The sequence below is a fragment of the Magnolia sinica genome, chromosome 17 (genome assembly GCF_029962835.1).
Source record: "Magnolia sinica isolate HGM2019 chromosome 17, MsV1, whole genome shotgun sequence".
Classification (NCBI taxonomy): domain Eukaryota; kingdom Viridiplantae; phylum Streptophyta; class Magnoliopsida; order Magnoliales; family Magnoliaceae; genus Magnolia; species Magnolia sinica.
Genome location: NC_080589.1, coordinates 5,125,239 through 5,149,155, shown reverse-complemented (window position 1 = coordinate 5,149,155; position 23,917 = coordinate 5,125,239). Strand labels below are relative to the sequence as shown.

The window sequence follows — 23,917 nt, the reverse complement described above, 5'->3', positions numbered from 1 at the left end:
GTCTTGAGAAATTGACTATTCAAGTCGAGTCTTGAATCTGATAGAACTGATCGTTTCGTTATCATTTTCTTCTATCTTCCATTGTGTACAAGAAACACTTACAAATCTAACACATTTTGTATCTGCTTGCTCAGTTAAACGGTTTTAGAAATTCCAATGGTCTATATTTAAAGTTCACCCAACCGGTCTGATGGTTCTAAGACCCGTATCCTAGTCCGTACTGTTCCGTTGACTCCTGCGATCCTTCCCGTCGAAATTCAGCAATCCATGACCTATAATCGATGTTTGCACGTGACCCTAAGTCGTATCCTATAAATTTGAGTCGGCTTAATCCGAGACTTATACCATTGTGACCGTATCGTCGCCGTGGTTCCAACGCCGCGTCTTGCACACCGATCCGAGACTTATACCCTGGCCAGGAGATGTGGGTCAGCATTTATTTTGAAGAAAACGCCGCGCGTTTGCAATCCAAGAGAATCTCTTCAACATGTCTCATCAGTCAATCACTTAATCAATCAATCAATTACCTCATGTCAAGTACAAGGGCACCCATACTTTCTTTCTCCCCAAGTCAAGCAACCACCAAGTCAACTCTCTCTCACCCTCTCTCTTACACACCCATACATGTTAAGTACACTATCACCTCACCCATCTCTCACCCTCTTTCCTTACAACCCTCTCTCTCTCATTTCTCAACACACTTTCCAAGCAAGGGAAGAGAGTGCACGTCCAAGCCATTTCAAGAGAGAAAAGAGTGAGTTGTGTGGCCCACTTCCTCTCCCAAAAACTATCATCTTAACCATTCAAACCTCATTACCCTCCATCAAAGTGAAGCACAAGGAGATCGACTTTCCAACGGACCAAGAAGATCGAACAGTGAGTGCTTATTAGGCTAGATTTTTCATGTTTTGATGATGGGCTAAGTGAGGCCTACCGATTGATGGTATGGATCTCACTTTGGACCCTAGGTGTGGCCGATGGCCCACCTTGATCCTCATGATCATTCCACAATAGGGCTATTCTCCATAGACCCCATCATGATGTTTATTCTCCTTTTATGAATAGGGTCATCTAAACCTTACATCTTGGTGGAGAAAGGATTTCCACCGTTGATTTTCGATTTGATGGGCCCACGTGTAATGGGACCCACTTGATGTATGATTGATTGCAAAGGAGGGCCTGTAGTGTCGGGGTCCCTCCATCACACGTGTCCCTCTTTCTTTCTCTCTCTCTCTCCCTCAATTTTTCATTGGTTTTATGTATGATGATGTGGTTGTGTGGCCCACTTGCATGGACCCCACCATGAAGTATGTATTTAATCCAAGCCATTCGTAAGTGGGGCCCTCTTTATAAGTGTTGTATATACACCATCCATCATTTGGTGGCCCACCTGAGCAGGCCCACCTTCTAGGCTTGAAATAGCCAAACCGTTCAGCGTCCTTAAACGCTGGACGTTAATGAAAAACATAAATATTTGCCTTGGGTTCAAGGCTATTTAGGTAGACCGCTTGGGTAGGCCCCACCTTGATGTTTAAACTCAATCCACACCGTCCATTCCTTTCCCCAGACCATTTTAAACGTTGAACCGAAAAATGGGTCCAATTCGATTTTCGGGTGGGTCATAGCATAGCGAACAGCGTGCTTACCATTGAAATACCCCCTGTCATTTCTATACACCAAAATATATCGGATATTAGGCTTGTTTGGCTTGTCCTGAGCTATGGGAACCAGTGAACGGGGTGGATTCTTCTGATGCGGGCCCCACTCATGAAAAAGCACAAAAATACGTGATTTCAAAAGAAAAAAAATATAATAATATATGCAGCAGACGTTGCTGCTGCCAGAGGCGCGCAGGCAACACCTGCGGCGTTGGGCGGACGGACAGCAGGACCCACGGTCCAGCCATGGGCCCCACCATGATGTGTTTAACATCCACTCCGTGCATTCGGTGGGTCCCTTCCTGAAGTGGGCCCCCTCCAAAAACCAACCCGATCTGGATCTCAGATGGCCCACACTACAGGGAAGCAGTGGTGATTGAACGACTGCCATTGAACCCCCCCTTTTTGGGTATTACAGGAGTTTTGGGTCAATATAAAATTTGCTTTTCCTGTTCATCCAGGTCTGTGCGACCTTACAAACAGATTGGATGGAAAACAAACGTTATGGTGGGCCCCACAAGAATGTGTGTGTTTTATTCACACCGTCCAGGCGGACAGTGGAACCCACCACGTTGTATGTGTTGTATACATGTCGTCCACCCATTCTCTGTAGAGATGGTGGGTCCCACTGTTGTTGACTTCAGCAAGGTTTGTGGGACCCACGTATGATGTATACCACACCGTCCATATCACTGGACGGTGAGACCCACCATGATGCATGTGTTGCATCCAAGCCATCCAACCACTTGAAAGCTCATTTTTAAAGCTTGAGTTCAAAAATGAGACTGATCTAGGATTAGGTGGACCACACTATAGAAAACAGTGGGTTTGAACCTCCACCATTAAAACCCCTCTTAGGTCAGTGTGACCTCATGATCAGATTGGATGGGAAATAAATGTTATCATGGGCCTTGGAAATTTTAATGGTGGAATTCATCATCACCACCTATATTCGGGTATAGCCCATTTGATATGCATATGACCCATGTGATTAGGCCCATTTTGATGTATTATAAGGCCCATGGGTTATGGCCCATTGCAATGTACATAAGGCCCATTGGTGCGGCCCATTGATGTGGCCCACTTGATGAATATAAGGCCCATGTGATATGGCCCATTTGATGTATTTAAGGTCCAATGGGGTGTACCTAAGGTCCATTGCAATGTGTGATTCCACCATGATTTATGTAATAATATTTATGGCAGGCCGTGCCTAAGGAACAATGTTGGTTTGACGTCCACATTGTAAGTACAATGTTGGTTAAATGTCTGCATTGTAACTCTCCTTAGGGCCCATTGATAGGCCCATACTTGTTGATAATTCATCACTTCATAACATGCTTAGTATAACTCCATGATTCATGCCCATACACAACATATGTATGCATGATATGAGGAATGTTTGATCATAGCATAAGCCATTGGGCTGAGACATTTACGAGACTCCTTATAAGACGGAATGCCCTACATGATCGCGTGGTACGCTCAGGATTACTGCATGACTGATGGTGTGACTTATGAGTCCGCTATCGACGAGCCGGGTAGGTATTAGCAGACTGCTATTTAGGCAGATAGTGTGGTCTCTTCCACTTGCTTGGCTGTGCAGCTCGGGAGGAGGTAGTCAGTGTGAAGTGTATTAGACCCCGGTGATATCCAGAGAGGAACTATACTGATATGTGTACTTGATGAGGACTGACATGCTTGCTTTCCATCTCGCATATGGCATTTGGCTACATAAGCCTCGCATCGCATGGCCTTGGTATGGCTGATAACATTCATATCTTGCACCATATAGCTTTGGTACAGCTGATAGCATTCATGGACTTACCGCATATTTTCGCATTATTCTGATATTGTACACTTGGCGCTTGCCTTACGCACACACTTACACCACCCTCTAAGCTTTTGTAAGCTTATACATGAGTGTTGCATGCAAGTGTCGTTGGATCACTGCAGCACTGAGGAAGGAGCGCGTGTCAGATTATTTTGGAATTTTTGATCACCCTATATTTCCCTTTCCGCTTTATACTTAAAGTTTTTGATATAGTGGATATGTGGTGATGTTGTTTTGTGACTTGGTTACGCTCCATTACAGAAAAAAATTCATACTGAAAATCTTCCTTGTAGTATCCTAGGATCGGAATCTAGCATGTGAGTGTCAGAATCCAAGAATGAGCACTACGGAGTCTGTCGGCGCCGGATTCGACGATCGAAAATTTTATGAGCCCGTTTTCCGAGTTTGGGGCGTGACAGAAGTTGGTATCAGAGCAAAACTTGGGAATACCTAAGGATCACATCACATATCTACTATGAATTTAGAATGAATAGGTTCCGAGTCCGAATAACTTAGTAATTTTTCGACGTAGACCCTTAACGTTTATGCCTTCGAGAATTCTCAAGGCTGATAGGCCCTTGTTCTTTCCTGTAGGACATGATGCCTAGAAGAGCGACCCAAGCGAATCCCACTCCACCACATGCGACTCCCGCTCTACCACCTGCGATTCCCACTCCACCTGAGACCGGTGCGGATCCAACCGTACCTGTGAGTGCTGCTCAGCTGCAACAGATGGTACAGGCAATGACCGCTATTCTTCAGGAGCAGAGTAGGCGTCCCACAGTTACGCTAGCCGAGGCTGAGCAGGAGCGTGCAAGCGCCCTTCTCAAGGACTTCCGACAGCACGATCCCCCGTGTTTCCGAGGCGAGTCAGACCTTAGTGCAGCAGAGATATGGTGCTCTGAGGTGGAGAAGATATTTGACACCATGAGATGTACGACCCAGGAGTGAGTCTCATTAGCTGTATTTCTTCTCCAGGGTGAGGCTCAGCATTGGTGGGCATCTGTCATCCAATCAATAAAAATCGATTTCGTATGGACTTGGGAGGACTTTGTAGACCGGTTTGATCGAAAGTTCTTTCCTGAGCATGTGCACCAGCAGCGCGCATTAGAGTTTGAGACTCTAGTCCAGGGAGACATAAATGTATCCCAGTATAAGGCACGTTTCGTTGTGTTATCGAGATTCGTAATGTATCTTGTTGATGATGAGGGCGGAAGGCCCACCGTTTTGAGAACGACTTGCGTCCTGCCCTCAAGAGCCATGTGATCGGACACATGCTTCTGATATTTGAGCAGATTATAGAGAGAGCCTAGATCTACGAGTCAGATTGAGCCGGTTTGTAGAGAGCCCGTGACCAGAGGGGAGATAGAAGAGGAAGGCGCCCTCTGGTAGTTCCCAGCAGTAGCAGCAGCATTGTTCAAAGCAGCGATGCACGACCCGCCCAGCATTCCGAGCACCAGCAGTACCCCCAGCACCACCTTTGGGATCATTTACAGGTACTTACTTTGGGTGCGGTAGGATAGGACATCATATGCACGAGTGTCCCCATCCACGGCATCAACCGAGGACACCACATCAGCCTTCAAGACAGCCACCACAGCAACAACAGTGACCGCAGCACTAGCCTCCAAGGCCTCCCCCACAGCAGCAGAGGCAGTAAATTAGGCCACCACAGTGGCAGCAGCATCAGAAGAGACCTCATAGGGGAGCTACACCTCCCCAGCAGGCTCAGGACAAATTTTATGCCACCCAGCAGGACCCTCAGTCATCAGGAGGGGTCGTCGAGGGTACTCTCCCTGTTTCTGCATGCATTGCACGTGTATTGTTTGACTCTGGTGCATCGCATTCCTTTGTGGCCAATGATTTCTGTCGATCAACCGGTTTGTCGATGGAGTCTGCCCAAGAGGGTTTATCAGTATCGACGCCCTTGGGGAAGACTGCAGTATTAGATCGATTTTGCTCATCTTGCCCCGTTCTAATTGGGGATATCTTCTTGCTTGCCACCTATTCATATTGCCGATGTCCGAGTTTGATGTCATTCTGGGCATAAATTGGCTCGCCAAGTACCACGCCATATTGGACTATTCCACGAGGATAGTCACGTTCTGTATACCCAGCGTACCAGAGTTCCAGTTTGTTGCCAAACCTAGAGGAGAGCAGCTTGGAGATTCTGGGGTTACCACCTCGTCGGCACTAAAGTTCCAGATTAATCTTGTGCCCGGTACCCCACCTATTTCGAAGGCCCCATATTGTATAGCACCGTTAGAGTTACAGGAACTGCAGAAGCAATTGGACGAGTTACGTGAGCTAGGCTTTATCCATTCGAGCAGTTTGCCATGGGGAGCGCCGATACTCTTCGTGAAGAAGAAGGATGGCTCGTTGAGGCTTTGCATAGATTATTGTGAGCTCAACAAGGTCACAATTAAGAAAAAGTACCGCTCCCGAGGATCGATGATTTATTTGATCAACTGAAGGAGAAGTAGTTCTTTTCGAAGATAGACTTACGGTCCGGTTATCATTAGGTTCGGGTTCGAGATGAGGATATCCTGAAGACAACCTTCAAGACACACTATGATCATTTTGAGTTCCAGGTCATATCCTTTGGATGACCAATGTGCCCGCAGTATTCATGCAGTTGATGAACGAGGTCTTTCATCTGTATCTCGACTAGTTTGTTTGGTGTTCATCGACGACATTCTGATATATTCGAGAACTTGTAAGGAGTATGAGCGGCATCTGGAGAATACCTTGCAGACCCTCCGTGCACACCAACTTTATACGAAGCTAGAGAAGTGTGAGTTCTGGCAGGAGGAGGTGAATTTCCTCGGTCATGTGGTGACGAGGCAGGGTGTCGTTATAGACCCCTCGAAGATTGATGTCGTGCGTCAGTGAGGTCAACCCAAGAACGCATCCGAGATCCACAGTTTTCTTGGTTTGGCAGGCTACTACTAACGTTTCATTGAGAGATTCTCTCGTATCGCAACCTTGTTGACCAGGTTGACCTGGAAGGGTGTCGAGTTCATGTGGAGCAACGCTTGTGAGTAGGCATTTATGGAGCTAAAGGACAGTCTCACGTCCGCTCCTGTCCTCACTCTTCCCTCTTGAAGTGATGAATTTATTGTATTTACCGATGCCTCGCGAGTTGTCTTGAGTGTTGTCCTGATGCAAGACGGGAAGCCGGTGGCTTCTGCGTCTTGCCAGCTCAAGGTCCATGAGCTGAACTACCCCACACATGATTTGAAGCTAGCAGCAGTTGTCTTCGCACTAAAGGTGTGAAGGCACTATCTTTATGGGGTGAGGTTTGAGTTCTTCTCCGACCACAAGAGCTTAAAGTATTTGTTCTCTTAGTCCGAGCTGAACATGAGGTGGAGGCATTGGATGGAGCTCCTGAAAGACTATGATTTTGATCTCCAGTAACACCTGGGCAGGCGAACGTGGTGGCGGATGCCCTCAACCGTCAGCCACGAGGCCTGGTGGCGCACATGATGATTCAAGAGTGGAGGATGCTCGAGGATATAGTAGAGTATGACTACTAGTTTGGTATCCAGTCTTCTATCGTTCAACTATCGAGCCTGTCGATTCAAACCTCTCTTGTTGCAAGGGTGATCGAGGCTCAGCAGAAAGACAAGTCGTTACAGGATTACCAAGCAGTGACAGGATCTAAGAGTCAGACAGATTGACAAATTGGTTCTGATGGTGGACTTCGCTTCAGAGGCCGATTATGTGTCCCAGATGTTCTTGAGTTACGCCGAGATCTTATGACCGAGGCACATCAATCACGGTTCTCTATCCACCCTGGCTCGAGGAAGATGTATCACGATATGAGGCGTCAGTATTTTTGGGTGGGGATGAAGCATTAGATAGCTAGTTTTGTGGGCAAGTGTGACACGTGCCAGCGTGTCAAAGTCGATCATCGGAGACCCCTTGGTCTATTGCACTCGTTGAGCATCCCGATGTGAAAGTGGGAGCACATATCTACCGATTTTGTCATGGGTTTGCCGAGGACACAGCTCGGTCATGACGTCATCTGAGTTGTCATGGACCGTTGACGAAGTCAGCACATTTTCTTGCAATTCGTGAGACTTGGCATACGGACCAGCTCGCGAAGATATTTGTTGATGAAATCGTGAGACTACATGGTGTTCCTGTTTTGATCGTTTCAGACTTAAACCTGAGGTTCACGTCTTAGTTTTGGAGGAGCTTCCAGAGAGCGATGGGCACTGATTTGTAGCTCAGCACCACGTATCATCCGCAGACCGATGGCCAGACCGAGAGGGTCAACCAGATCCTTGATGATATGCTTGGGGCCTGTGCGATTGATATCTCGGGTAGTTGGGATGAGCACCTACGATTGGCTGAGTTCGCGTACAACAACAGCTATCAGGCGACTATTGGTATGACTCTTTTTAAGGCATTATATGGCAGACTGTGCAGATCTCCGAGTTGTTAGACCGAAGTTGGAGAGCGACCTTTCTTAGGTCCCGAGCTTGTGCAACAGACATCGGAAGCTATCGACATCATCAGGCAAAGGATGTGCACAGCTCAAAACCGGCAAAAGAGTTTTGCTGATAGTCGGCATCGTCCCTTGGAGTTTGTCGTTGGGGACCATGTGTATCTCAAGGTCTAACCAATGAAGGTTGTGGTTCGATTTGGGGTGAAGGGCAAGCTTGCCCCAAGATTTATAGGACCTTTTGAGATCACCGGGCGCGTTGGCGCCATGGCCTATCGGCTTGCCTTGCCATCTCAGTTGTCTGGCGTCCACAACTTTTTTTACGTCTCTATGTTGAGGAAGTGTGGGTCAGACATCGTTCCCATTATTAATTAGCAGCCGTTGGAGGTTCGTGAGGACGCTTCTTACATTGAGCAGTCAGTTCGATCCTCGATCGGAAGGAGCAGGTTCTACGGACCAAGGTCATTCCCTTGGTGAAGATGCAGTGGGGCCATCATAGTGTGGATGAGGTATCTTGGGAGCGCGAGGCGGAGATTCTAGAGCGCTATCCCCATCTTTTCGATGTTTGATTGTATGTTGTACTGTATTTTAATCATATATGATGCTACGTTTCTATTCCCTGATGAGTTATGCTTAGTGCGATGGTAGTGTAAATTTCAAGGATGAAATTTTTATTAGGTAGGGAGAGCTGTAAGACCCGTATCCTAGTCTGTACTGTTTTATCGACTCTCACGATCCTTCCCATCAAAGTCCGGTAATCCGTGACCTATAATTGATGTTTGCTCGCGACTCTAAGTCGTATCCTATACATTGAAATCAGCTTAATCCGAGACTTGTACCATTGCGATCGCACCGTCGCCGCGGTTCCAATGCCGCGTCTTGCACACCGATCCGATACCCTGGCCAGGAGATGTGGGCCGGCGTTTATTTCGAAGAAAATACCGTGTGTTTGCAATCCCAAGAGAATCTCTACAACATGTCCCACCAATCAATCACTCAATCAATCAATCAATCACCTCATGTCAAGTACAAGGGCACCCATCCTTTCTTTCTCCCCAAGTCAAGCAACCACCAAGTCAACTCTCTCTCACCCTCTCTCTTACACACCCATACATGTCAAGTACACCATCACCTCATCCATCACTAACATCCATCACCCATCTCTCACTCTCTCTCCTTACAACCCTCTCTCGGTCATTTCTCAACACACTTTCCAAGCAAGGGAAGAGAGTGCATGTCCAAGCCATTTCAAGAGAGAAAAGAGTGAGTTGTGTGGCCCACTTCCTCTCTCAAAAACTATCATCCTAACCATTCAAACCTCATCACCCTCCATCAAAGTGAAGCACAAGGAGAATAACTTTCCAACAAACTAAGAAGATCGAACGGTGGGTGCTTATTAGGCTAGATTTTTCATGTTTTGATGATGGGCCAAGTGAAGCCTACCTATTGATGGTATAGATCTCACTTTGGACCGTAGGTCTGGCCGATGGCCCACCTTGATCCTCATGATCATTCCACAATGGAGTCATTCTCCATGAACCCCATCATGATGTTTATTCTCCTTTCATGAATAGGGTCATCTAGACCTTATATCTTGGTGGAGAAAGGATCTCCACCGTTGATTTTTGATTTAATGGGCCCACGTGTAATGGGACTCACTTGATGTATGATTTATTGCAAAGGAGGGCCTGTAGTGTCGGCATCCCTCCATCACACATGTCTCTCTCTCTCTCTCTCTTTCTCTCTCTCTCTCTCTCCCTCAATTTTTCATTGGTTTTGTGTATGATGATGTGGTTGTGTGGCCCACCTGCATGGACCCCACCATGAAGTATGTATTTGATCCAAGCCATTCGTAGGTGGGGCCCTCTTTATAAGTGTTATATATACACCATCCATCATTTGGTGGCCCACCTAGACGCTGGACGTTAATGGAAAATACAAATATTTGCCTTGGGTTCAAGGCTGTTTGGGTAGACTGCTTGGGTAGGCCCCACCTTGATGTTTAAACCCAATCCACACCGTCCATTCCTTTCCCCAGACCATTTTAGGTGTAGAGCCGAAAAATGGGGTCAATCCGACTTTCGAGCGGGCCATAGCATAGTAAACAGCGTGTTTACCATTGAAATACCCCTATCGTTTCTATACACCAAAATATATCAGATATTAGACTTGTTTGGCTTGTCCTGAGCTATGGGAACCAGTGAACGGGGTGGATTCTTCCGATGTAGGCCCCACGCATGAAAAACTGTGAAAATACGCGATTTCAAAAGAAAAAAATATAATAATATATGCAGCAGACGCTGGTACTGCCAGAGGCGCGCAGACAGCCCCTGCGGCATTGGGCGGATGGACAGCAAGACCCACAGTCCAGCCGTGGGCCCCACCATGATGTGTGTTCAATATCCACTCCATGCATTCGGTGGGCCCCTTCCTGAAGTGGGCCCCCTCTAAAAATCAGCCCGATCTGGATCTCAGATGGCCCACACTACAGGGTAGTGGTGATTGAACGGCTGCCATTGAAACCCCCCTTTTTGGGTATTACAGGAGTTTTGGGTCAATATGAAATTTATTTTTCCTATTCATCCAGGTCAGTGCGACCTTATCAACAGATTGGATGGAAAACAAACGTTATGGTGGGCCCCACGTGGGACCCACAAGAATGTGTGTATTTTATTCACACCGTCCAGGCAGACGGTGGAACCCACCACGTTGTATGTGTTGTATACATGCCATCCACCCATTCTCTGTAGAGACAGTGGGTCCCACTGCTGTTGACTTCAGCAAGGTTTGTGGGACCCACATATGATGTATACCACACTGTCCATATCACTAGACGGTGGGACCCACCATGATGCATGTGTTGCATCCAAGCCATCCAACCGCTTGAAAGCTCATTTTAAAGCTTGAGTTCAAAAATGAGACAGATCTAGGATTAGGTGGACCACACTATAGAAAACAATGGATTTGAACCTCCACCATTAAAACCCCTTTCAGGTTAGTGTGATCTCATGATCAAATTGGATGGGAAATAAATGTTATCATGGGCCTTGGGAATTTTAATGGTGGAATTCATCATCACCACCTATATTTGGGTGTAGCCCATTTGATATGCATATGGCCCATGTGATTAGGCCCATTTTGATGTATTATAAGGCCCATGGGTTATGGCCCATTGCAATATACATAAGGCCCATTGGTGCGGCCCATTGATGTGGCCCACTTGATGAATATAAGGCCCATTTGATGTATTTAAGCCCAATGGGGTGTACCTAAGGTCCATTGCAATGTTTGGTTTCACCATGGTTTATGTAATGATATTTATGGCGGCTCGTGCCTAGGGAACAATGTTGGTTTGGCGTCCACATTGTAAGTACATTGTTGGTTAAATGTCCGCATTATAACTCTCCTTAGGGCCCATTGATAGGCCCATACTTGTTAATAATTCATCACTTTATAACATGCTTAGTATAACTCCATGATTCATGCCCATACGCAACATATGTATGCTTGATATGAGGAATGTTTGATCATAGCATAAGCGGTTGGGGTGAGACATTTACGAGACTCCTTATAAAATGGAGTGCCCCACATGATCGCGTGGTACGCACAAGATTGTTGCATAATTGACAGTGTGAGTTATGCATTTCACATTGTGTGTCATGATCATTGCACGCCCTAGCGACATCAGGGCCGTGGCCTCCACAGGCACATTGTGGATGGTCATATCAGATACTGAAAATATTAGCTCTAGCATTGTCGGCACTTAGGATGTCCTTGGATGAAAATTCCAGAACCTTTTTGGTACTAGGGGATGCTTCAACGTCTAGACCGAGTGAATACACGAGCGCCCTAGTGCCGAATACCAGTAGGCCACGTCTCTCACTGTGTCGTGGTGGTTGGAAGGGGGTGTGACTTTATCTGCCCGAGTGAGGGGGCTATAAGCTAGGCTGAGTTTGACCAGCTCGCAAATGAGTCCACTATCGATGAGTCGGGTAGGTATTGGCAGACTACTGGTCAGGTGGATAGTATGGTCTCTTCCACTTACTTGGCTATGCAGCTAGGGAGGAGGCAATCAGTGTGAAGTGTATTAGACCCCGGTGATATCCAGAAAGAAATTGTACTGATATGTGTACTTGATGAGGACTAGTATGCTTGCTTTGCATCTCGCATATGACATTTGGCAACATAGGCCTCACATCGCATGGCCTTGGTATGGCTGATAGCATTCATGCCTTGCACATATAGCTTTGGTACATCTGATAGCATTCATAAACTATCTACATTCAATCCATATACACGTACAAAATTCACATCCACTCTAGATTCAACCTATATGAACAAAATGTAGTAAAAAGAAAAGAAAAGAAGTTATTATGTGTCTCCCCAAGTTACTAAGGAAAACAAAGAAGTCATGATTGATTTGATTCTTCTTCTTTTTTAAGAAAGATGGGATCCCACCACTTGTACCTTTATTGAATCTGCAAAAAATTCGTAAAATGATACGGGTGGGCACCACAAAAAAGAAATGGGCCTCACCTATTATTGAGGGTCAAATATTGCATATTAGAACCTTATTTATTGCCTGGATTTACGAACATGGTATCGTTTAACGTCCTAATTTAATCGTGTTTTTGCTGCAAGGTGAATTTAGGAGCTTGGATTGCAAAAGGATGCTAAAAGCATGAATTTTACGCTCAGAAATTACCAAGGCAAGGGACGGACTCCAGGGGACCAAGATCGAAGAAATTACATGCCAGAGATCCGAGAAAATCAAGAAACTAAAGCTCAAGTGGCCTGAAAGTCAGCCAGAATGCAAGATCACAGGGTTCCCACCATCTGTTCAGCTCGAAACTTTATATCTGGCCCAAGGACCATAAATTAACCGTACACGTCGAATTTCAGACATTGGATTCTTGTGAAAGTGGTCCAACGGTTAGATCGGCCCATGAATTATCGATATGGGGCCCACCTGATATCTGGATATGCTTCAAATTTATTCTTAACCCCTTAAATTGGGTGTTAAAATGGATGGACGGAGCGGATTTCTCGTATACATTACGAGGGGACCCCGCGTGCAGTGTAAGCACACCAACAACCAGGCACCAGCTGTGCACTGGGCTCCTATTCAAATTAGGAGAGATCCCTCCCATATTCATAGCCGCGCACAGCAACCCTGTTTCGCAGCCGCGTATAGCAGATGCACAACGTCCGTTTGATGGACGTTGTGGGCTGTCACTGTCATCTGTTCGGATGATCCCGACCATCCAATGTGATTAAGGGCCATGTTTAGGCAGACCCTAGGTGATCGTTCGTGGACATCTATAAGTGAATGTACGTCTTTCTCAGTAGAAAACCCTGGCGTTGATGGACAGGGCCTGTTTACAAGATAGTGGGACCTCACGGATGATTCAGATCGTCCATCAAGTTAGAGGATCTGTAGGGAATGGGCCACGCATGGAGAAGGTTGGAAAGAAAAAGAAAATGGAAAGTAATTTCGCAAGAAATCCCGGAATCAATGGGATTTCCCATTGAGCACGCGAACAGGCAGCCTCGCCATTGCGACTTGATGTGGCTCACCCCTGTGATCGAACTGGGTAATCCAATCCGTCTATCACATTCATAGGACAGGTTCAGCCCCAACCTAACTGGTTTCGCATCCAGAAGATACCTCACGTGCACACAAATCAGTCTGCAATTAGATTCGCTGCACTGTTGCTGCGAAAATTCTGACGCATCTCCACCGCCTTCCCTGCATTGCCTATAAGAAAGAAAGAGAGAAAACGTGAGAAGGAATGGAAGTTTGGAACATCAGTTGACGAAAGAGAGAGTTGTTTGGTTTCTTTAGGTTTATTTTGTTTGCTTTTTTATAATTATGGAGAGATCTAGTCCATCCATGACGGGCTAAACCTCTTAGTTAAGGCTAAGAGGTGAAGCTTGTAGTGTGATGGAAGGTTCTACGCTCTGATTCATGGCTCAACTGATTTGATCCTAGTTTGATTTTAAGGAATTCTTCTAGTTGTTAATGGTTTGTTGTGACTGAAATTACAGTAGATCTATGATAGCTTGAGTATTTCCTTTTCCTTTATTTTGATGTTAGGAAGCCCTGTTGTTCACCATTGCCCTTTGGACATGGTAAGATGACAGAACTTTTCCTACATTCATTATTGAGTGGTTGTGGATTGGTTTAGTTCCGTTGTTTACTTTGTCTCATGGGCATGGTTTTGTGATGGAATCAACTCTAATTCTCATACTTTTTGTCTCGTTGAAAACTCGATCAAAGGTAGTTCAGGCTGTGCTTTAGTGATACATCTTCCAGCTGGATGAAGATGGGACTCGAAGTCCAATTGAGTTCGTGAATCAAGCCCTGATCTCTATAAGTGGATCCTCTGAATCCCTAGTTCCTTTCCCTGAATTGTTTAAGTTTTAGATAATTATTTCAGCATTATTCCTTAAATTACACTCAATTTAGATTTCATTTTATTCTACTTCGAGTTCTGGTTATTTTCATATTACGTATAGGTTTTAGTCCCTGTGGATTCGACCTCGGTCTTACCGAGTTTAGTACTACATCACAACCCTATACTTGGGGTGTGAACATGTTTTTGGCGCCGTTGCCGGGGATTGATGGTTACGTTTTCTGAAATTAACTAGTTTTAGGATTAGTTTAAGATTAGGATTTTTTTAACCTATTTTCCTATTTTGTAGGATTCTGAGATAGACTTCTAAATTGGTAATTTCTTCCTTAATCTTCTTCCTTTCTATTTTAGGATTTGTCTTTCTTTTTAAAAACCTTCCAATTCTTGTTCCTTTGGAATCTTAGTTTATTTTTAGAGATTTTTTATTTTAGAAACTAACTTTTCTATTTTATAGGATTCTGAGATAGAAACTTCTAATTCGGTTTTAACTTAGGAACACCAAATCTGATAACTTCTTACCAAATCCTCTCTTTCTTTCTAGATTTTTATTTCATTTCTCTCTTTTAGGTCTACGTTTAGAATCTGAATTGAGGTTATGGCTGCAAATCAACCTCAAGCACTACCTCCGCTTGAGAATGAGGAAGTCCATGATGAGAATGAAGTACATCAAGTACCCCTGCCTCGTACGTTACGCGATTATTTACAACCGGCGGGGGTGAGCACGCCCTCATGTATGGTTTTTTCTGAGAATACGGGACATGAATATCAAGCTAGGGGTGATCTAACTGCTTCCTAAATTTCATGGGCTTGAATCTGAAGAACCGTATCTACACCTGAAAGAGTTTGATGAGATTATAACCACTTTATATTTTCCAAACGTGTCCGAGGACACAGTCAGGTTGAAACTCTTTCCCTTTTCCTTGAAAGAGAAAGCTAAGACGTGGTTACATTCACTACGTCCTAGATCTATTGGCACATGGAATGATATACAAATGGAGTTTATAAAGAAATTTTTTCTATATTATAAACGAACACCCTTAGAAAATCAATCATGAACTTCGCCCAAAGGGAGGATGAAACATTCTTCCAGTGTTGGGAGCGGTTCAAGGATCTTGTCAGCTCTTGCCCACACCATGGTTTTGAAACGTGGCGCATTCGCACTTTTTCTATGATGGGTTGACATCCTCCATGCGCCAATTGGTTGAGACGATGTGCAATGGAGAATTTATGAATAAAAATATCGATGATGTATGGGATTACTTGGATAGATTTGCTGAAAATGCACAATCATGGGACACATACCCAAAATCGAGTGCCATTTTTAAGCCTACTCAATTAAAGGAAAGGGGCAGAGTATACCTGCTAAAAGAGGACGATGATATCAATGCTAAAGTGGCTAATCTCATAAAGAAATTCGAGGCCATGGAATCGAGGAAGGATAAGGGTAAGGAAGTAGTTTGCGGTATTTGTGGTTGTTACAGTGACACAACTGAAAAGTGTCCAACCATATCTGCCTTTCAAGAAGTACTAACTGAGCAATCCAATGCCGTAAATAATTATAAAAGACCTTTCAATGGACCTACCTCTAATACATACAATCCCGGTTGGAGAAATCATCCAAACTTCAGCTGGAGGAATGGACAAACAGCTACTCCTCAAGGTTTCTTCAATCAAACTCCAAATCAAGAGAAGCTTCAAGAGGAAATGGTTCAAAAACATATTCGAGAACAAGAGTTACTTAATCAGAATTCGACACAAGCATTCCATGATATCCATATAGTATTAGGAACGCTTGCATCGTCTATTCAAAGGATAGAGTCACAATTAACAAGTGGAGGAAAGGGGATGCTTCCTGCTCAACCTCTCCCCAATCCCAAGCCGCAATATGAAATAAGTGACCCTAGCTCTTCAAACTAGATGGAACAAGCTAAATCCATCACTACTCTTAGGAGTAGGAAGATCATTGACAAAACCATTTCGGTTAGGGTTGAAAAGCCTAAGGACCCGGAAGTGGACAAAGAAGATGGATCTAGCCATATCCCACCGTAGGTAAAACTGGAACCTCAAAGAAAGTCGGTTGCTCCATTTCCCCAACGGTTGGTTGCACCAAAATCTCTCTCTAACTCTCATGATTTCTAAAGGTGTTGAAACAGGTGAAGGTCAACATCCCTCTACTGGATACCATAAAACAAATACCTTCATATGCCAAATTCCCGAAGGACTTATGTACGACCAAAAGACGGCATAATATTCAAAAGAAAATCTTTTTGACTGAGAAAGTGAGTGCCATCCTAAAGCAAGATGTGCCGTAAAAATTCAAAGATCCGGACAGTCCAACCATATCATGTGTAATCGAGGACTATCGAATTGAGCACGCACTTCTTGACTTAGGAGCGAGCGTCAATCTGATTCCATACTCGGTATACAAACAGTTAGGTTTGGGTGAATTAAAACCCACTCCAACCACTCTACAACTTGCTGATTGCTCTGTTAATATACCAAGAGGGGTAATTGAGGATGTGTTGGTCCAGGTTGATAGATTTTATTATCTTGTAAATTTTATCATCCTGGATACCGAACCCATCAGTAATATGAGCACTCAAATTCCCATCATTCTTGGCCGCCCATTCCTTGCCACTTCAAACGCAATTATTAATTGTAGGAATGGTGTCATGACTATGTCTTTCGAGAATATGACAATAGAGTCAAACATATTTTTCAATACTGGCAGACGGTTAGAAGATGAGGACGATTTCCACGATATTAACATGATTGACACTTTCATGGACGATATAACACATTTGACTTTATCCTCTGACCCTCTAGAGATGTGTCTGGCCCACTCCCATAATGTTAATATTGACATGATTAGGGAGAGGTGTGCCTTGCTTGATACTGCGCTGGTACTTGATGTTAACCAGTGGAGGACACAATTTGAAGAGTTGCCCCAAACCGATGCAATGCCTCTACCGTCTAACCTCAAAGCACCGAAGCTTGACCTAAAACTTTTATCCTCTGATTTGGAATATGCCTATTTAGGTCAAGAAGAGATAAACTCAGTGGTGATTTCATCCCACCTTGAGAACAAACAAGAGAGTATGTTCATTTATACTCTCGAAGAAGATAAAGGGGTTATTGGACATATCATCACAGATCTCGATAGAATGAATCAACTCCTTTCAACTGAATGTTTCGACTCTTTGGATGATTGCTTGGCACACTCTGTAGATTCAAACGATCCCATGGTATAAGAAATAGTGGATGCCTCGCAAGACAGTAACTCGGTAGTCGTCACAGACCGAGAGAGCCCTTATTCTGAAGTACCTCCTCCCCCAGATCCTGAATGTTTACCATTAAAGGAGGAAGAGCTGAAAATTGAACTAAAGAGTGAAATTTCAGCGTGTGTTGAGACTACACCACATACCATAAATTTTTCTAAATTTCATCTACTTGTAGTATTTGACTCATCATGGTGTACTAACTTCGAAATTTTTTCTGCCACAAGTGAATCGTATATACTTTGGACACTTCAGACAATTAAAAGAAAACTTTATGCTGAGGTCCCTCAATTTCTCTGGACATTCACGTTTCAGGACATCCAAGCCTACTGCAAAACGGGCTTTTGGATGATCTTGTTGAAAAAGCTTCTGAGAAATTTACCAAGATACTGGTCGACGGAAGAACCTATATGCATGATTGAGTAGCTTTTCTGTGCTTTCACAGTTGAAGATTAGAATTTACCGCTTTCATAGGATTAGGGTAGTTTACTTTATGCTGTTCTAGGTTAGTCGATTTTATGCCATGAGGTTAGTTTACTTTTGTTGGTTTCTCTCTTGCGCCAACTTGCTTTTATGCTGAGATCTTTGTGGAAAAGCCTCTTAATTATTTCGTCCAGGTAGTATCTTTCCATCACTCCTCTTTTACTTTCGTTGTCCTGTGTGCATTGCATGAGTATATCTTTTACATTGAGGACAATATAGATTTTAGGTTGGGGTGGGAGATTAGGTAACCTAATTAGTATTTTCTTGGTCTTGAGCAAAAAATTGTGAAAATTTTTACACTTTTCTAGACTTTCTTGTGAATTCAAAGTGATTTTGACGACCATTTTGGATTTAGAATTATAAGATACGTAATGTTGGAATTATGACTCTTGGATTCAATTATCTATTAGATTTCACAGTTAAGTTTGAAGTGTTAATCCAAAATTAGAAGTTGTAAATATTGATTGAGTCATGATTTCACATGTCACATCTCGCTTTCACATTAAGGTTTCAGTTTGAGATTGAAGGGTTAACTTGGTAATCATTATGCATGTAAGGAACCAGCCTGGAAAAGTTGGCCGTCATGATCAATTGAAGAAAAAAAAAATATACCCAACTAAAAAAACAGTTGTCATCAGAAAAGGATTGGGCGAATGGTCTTCACCATGGGTTTGCTCCCTATAGGTGCAGATTCAAGTCCCTAAAATTGATATTTGGGACAAGTTGGGTTTACGGTCTTCACCATAGGTTTGCTCCCTATAGGTAAGGATTTGATTCCCCTCATTGGCATTACTTTTAATGGAAACATTAAAAGCTAGAAGAATGAAAAGATGATCTGTGAGGCAAGTTTTAGTTATCATGAATTCTCTTGTTGGTTACCAATGATATCCTGAAATAGATAAATAAATTTTAATGATGATAGGCCGAGATTAGACTATACACCCATAGAACTCAATATTTAGAACTTTTCTAATTGATGGATTAATACTCTGAGCCTAATAATAGAATCTACCATGCGCTTGAGTCCAGGAGAAAGGAATGACCAACATTCATGAATCTTTGCATGTTCGCATCTCGACTCTACCTATCGTATAATATAACCTTTTCTCTTTTATAAAACTATGCGAGCGGACTCAACTAGCAGATTGTTGTATTCAATACCTTTTACTGAATACTAAGCTTGGGACAACAAACTCTCTTCCCCAAATGCGGAATAAAAAATTCTGCAAAATTACATGATAGGAAACAATGAGTATAACAGGTACAACGTATGGATAACTAAAAAATACATATGGATAACACAAAAAAACAAAAAAAAAAAATCAGAATTCACCCCCATACAAACAGGCCATAATATCTCAAGCATTAATCTTAAAAGAAATGAGAGAAGAAGTTGAAATAGACCTTGAAAGCCCTTTTTCTTATAAACTATAAAAAATAAAAATGAATGAGGTACCCATAAGGTTGTGCCTTACGGAGAAAATGTCAAATTAACTATAGGTGCCCCTAGGCGAACCCCTAAAGTAAACACTTTGGCCAGGGTCCAAGCAAGGTGCAACAGGCCCAACTAGGCGTTTGCCTAGGTCGCCTTTGACTTCACTGGGGCCTGTTTGGTTTTCCATAATACAGGTAAATTACTGTAAATCACTGTAAAAAAGTAATTATTACATTCTTTCACCTGTTTGGAGACGAGCGAGTAATTTCACTTGGGAAACCGGTCCAAAAATGTTGACTTAAATTCGTGGGCCCATCTATATAATATATCTGTGTCGTCCATCTATTTTATTAGAATATTTTGAGGCTTTATCCGAAAAAATTAGGAAGATCTAATGTTCAATTGGCCCACATTAAAAGGAAATAATGGGCTTAATTTGTCCATCGTTGAAAGTTGATTCTTTTACTGGGCCCACGTTGAGGTTTATTCACCATCTAACCCGTTCATAGGGTCACATGGACATGGATAAGTGAAAAATATAAATATAAGCCTGATCTAAAATTTCTAAGGGCCTTAACAAATTTTTAATGGTAGGCATTTAATTCTCATAATTTCGTGTGGTGTGGTCGACTTGACCTTTGAATTTGCCTAATTTTTGGGCTCATGCCTTAAATTCATTTGGTATAATGAATGGGCGGTGTGGATAAGCTACACACATTATGGTGGGCCCCATATTTATTTTACAAATTCCTCGATTTGAGTGCTTAAAAAGTAACCTGTCACGCCCCAAACTCCGAAATCGGGCTCAAAAAATTCCCGATCGCCGAATCCGGCGCCGATAGCCTCCGTAAAACCCCATTCACGGCTCCCAACACCCATTCGCCAGGTTCTGATCTTGGGATGCTATGAGGAGGATTTTCAACATCAGTTTGATTCATAATAAGCATAACAAAAGACATAACCCACAAACAATAACCAAAAACTCTATCACATTTCCACTATGATCAAAAACTTTAAAAGTACAATGAGCATAAAGGGAAATACAATGATGATAAAAAAAAAAGCTCCAAGATGATCAACAAAGTGCTCCTGCCTCAGTGCTGCTGTGCTCCAATGTCACCTGCACGTAACGGTCGTGCATAAGCTTATGGAAAGCTTAGAGGGTGGTGTAACTGTGTGTGCAAGGTAGTAGTTATGCAGTATCAGAGTAATGCGGAATATGCTGATGAAGCCATGAATGCCATGAGCTGTACCAAGGCTATACAATGCGAGGCATGGATGATGTCGGCCATACCAAGGCCATGCGGTGTAGAATGCAACTCAAGCATGCAAATCCTCATCTAAGTCCATATATCAATACAGCTCAACTCTAGAATATCACTGGGATCTAGTACACTCCAAGCCAGATTGCCGCCCCATCACTCTCAATAAGGTGAGTGGAAAAGACCTCACTATCCGCCTGCCAATATCAAGCTTGGTTCATCAATAGCGGACCCATTCCTCGAGCTGGTCAGACTCAGCCTAGCTTTGCCTCCTCCTCTCGGGCGGATAAGGCCGCACCCCTTTCCAACCGACCAAGACACAGTAGAAAGCGCAACCGTCTGGTAATCGGCACTCGGCGCTCATGCACCCACTCGCTCTAGACGTTGGAGCAACCTCTTGGTACCATAAGGGTTTAGGGACTTTTACCCAGGGATATCTATAGCACCCCATGTAGAACAAGATTTTCGGTATCCAATCCTGCCAACCACGATGCGCCTGTGGAGGCTACGACCCTTATGTTGCTAGGGCGTACAGTACCATATCACACAATACGAATGTATGAATCACACTATCCAGTCATGCAACAGTCCTGCGTGTATCGTGTGCTCATGTAGGGCAGCACTGCCTATCCGGGAGCCTATAAACAATTTACCCGAAGGCATATGCTATGATCAGTCACTTCTCATATCAAGCATACATATGATTCGTATGATCATGAATCATGGAACTATACTAAATATGTTATACGATAATGGATGCAGTTCATAACGAAGATGGGCCTAGACGGCTTACACATTACATGTACGAGCCTAACAATGGGCCCTAGGGAAAGTCATAATGCGGATATTTAACCAACACTATACTTGCAATGTGGACGTCAAACCACCATTGTTCCCAAGGCATAGCCCGTCATAAACATCATTACATAAACCATGTTGAGATCGCACATTGCAATGGACCTTAGGTACATCCCATTGGGCCTTCAATACATCAAATGGGCCGTATCACATGAGCCTTACATTCACCAAATGGGTCGCATTAATGGGCCTCACCAACGGGCCTTATGTACATTGCAATGGGCCATAGCCCATGGGCCGTAGAATACATCACAATGGGCCTACTCACATGGGCCTTATGTATATCAAATGGGCCACACCAATTGGGCCTCATATGTACACCAAATGGGCCTCAACCCATAGGCCCCAATACATCTCAATGGGCCTTAACCCATGGGCCCCTAATACATCAAGTGGGCCTCAACCTATGGGCCTTACATATACATCGAATAGCCTCATAACATGCCAAGATGGGGTCCACTTGGACTATGGATCTGGCTCATTCCCCAACCCCTGATAATAAATGAGCTTTTAAAATGATTGGGTGGATGGGATGCAACACATGCATCATGGTGGGTCCCACTGTCATTGGACAGTGTGAATAAAACACCTACATCACCGTGGAGTCCACCGTCCGCTGGACGGTGTGAAGAAAATGTAAACATCATGGTGGGTTCCACCGTCCACGGCCATGGACGGTGTGGTAACACATACAACAATGGTGAGTTCCACGTGTGTGGCCCACCATAATGTTTTCCCACCATCCAACCTGCTGACAAGGTCACATGGACCTGAGTGAAAGGAAAAACACAATTTTCATCTTGATCCAAAACTTCTGTGGACCCAAAAAAATGGGTTTCAATGGCAGCCACTCAATCCCACTGTTTCCTACTGTGTGGGCCAACTGAGTTCTAGATTAGGCTGATTTTTGGAGTGGGTCCACTTCAGGGAGTGGCCCACCCAATGAACAGTGTGGATATAAAAAAAAATACATCATGCTGGGGCCCACGGCAGGGCCGTGGGCTGCTGCCCGTCCGCCCGACCGCAGGCAGCGCCTGCTGCCTTCTGACAACAGCAACAGCTGCTGCATCTTTATTATATATATATATATATATATATATATATATATATATATTTTATTTTTTTATTTTTCCACAGCATTTCACATGTGGGGCCCACGTTATGTGAATCCACCCCGTCAAATGGCACCCCATGGCTCAAGACAAGCAAAAACAAGCCCAATATTGAGCTTATTTCGGTGTATAGAACATTGGAGGGTGTTTCAACGATAAATACGTTGTTTATTATGCCATGGACTGCCTGAAAGTTGAATTGGGCCCATCTTTCGGCTCAACGCCTAAAATGAGCTTGGGAAAGGAATAGACGGTGTGGATTGAATACATACCTCAAGGTGAGGCTTACATGAATGGACCACCCCATTTGAAAACAAGCTAATACTTGTGTTTTCCCTTTTTGTCCAGCGTCCAAGGACGCTGGACGGTTTGGCCTTGCATATGCATTTGAAGTGGGCCCTGCTTAAGTGGGCCACCACATGGAGGATGGTGTGGGTACAATACATATAAGGTGGGCTCCACTTGAAGATGGTTTGGATAAAATACATGTTTCAAGGTGGGGTCCATCCAAGTGGGCCATACAACTATGATCACATAAAGAAAAAAATGAAATAGAGAGAGAAAGAGAGAGATAGAGAGTGGGACACGCATGATGGAGGGACCCCGGCACTATAGGCCCTCCCTTCAATGATCTACAACATAAATCAAGTGGGTCTCGTTACATGTGGGCCCATTAAATCGAAATCCAATAGTGGAGATCCCTTCTCCACTAAAATAGACGGTCTAGATGACCCTAAGTATGCAAGAAAAATAAACATCATGATGGGGTCCATGGAGAATGGCCCTATCATGGAATGATCATGATGATCCAAGTGGGCCATTGGCCACATCTCAGGGTCCAAAGTGAGATCCAAACCATTGATCAGTTGGCCTCACTTGGCCCATCATAAACACATGAAAATCTAGCCTATGACACACCCACCGTTTGATCTTCTTACTCCATTGGCTTCCTTAGCTCCTTAGCTTTGATTCCAACGGTTGAGATGAGGTTTGGATGGTTGAGATGGGAGATGAGAGGGTGGGAAGGTGGGCCACACTTGTTCCTTGGAAGAGTTGGAGAGGCTTGGGACGTGTGGATTTTCTCTTGCTTGGGAGAGTGGTTTGAGAATGAATGAGAGAGAGAGTTGTAAA

General features: G+C 44.0%; 1 long non-coding RNA gene and 1 other non-coding gene across 2 annotated transcripts; both read right to left on the bottom strand.

Moving 5' to 3' along the window:
• Positions 1-12,324: 12,324 nt before the first annotated feature.
• On the bottom strand, positions 12,325-19,601 carry LOC131231193 (uncharacterized). The gene is made up of 3 exons (XR_009164241.1): positions 19,430-19,601; positions 19,204-19,397; positions 12,325-12,478 (listed from the first exon to the last, which is right to left on the bottom strand). It is a non-coding gene; the product is annotated as an uncharacterized LOC131231193 (long non-coding RNA).
• Positions 15,392-15,498, bottom strand: LOC131232091 (small nucleolar RNA R71). The gene has a single exon (XR_009164694.1). It is a non-coding gene; the product is annotated as a small nucleolar RNA R71 (small nucleolar RNA).
• Positions 19,602-23,917: the final 4,316 nt, after the last annotated feature.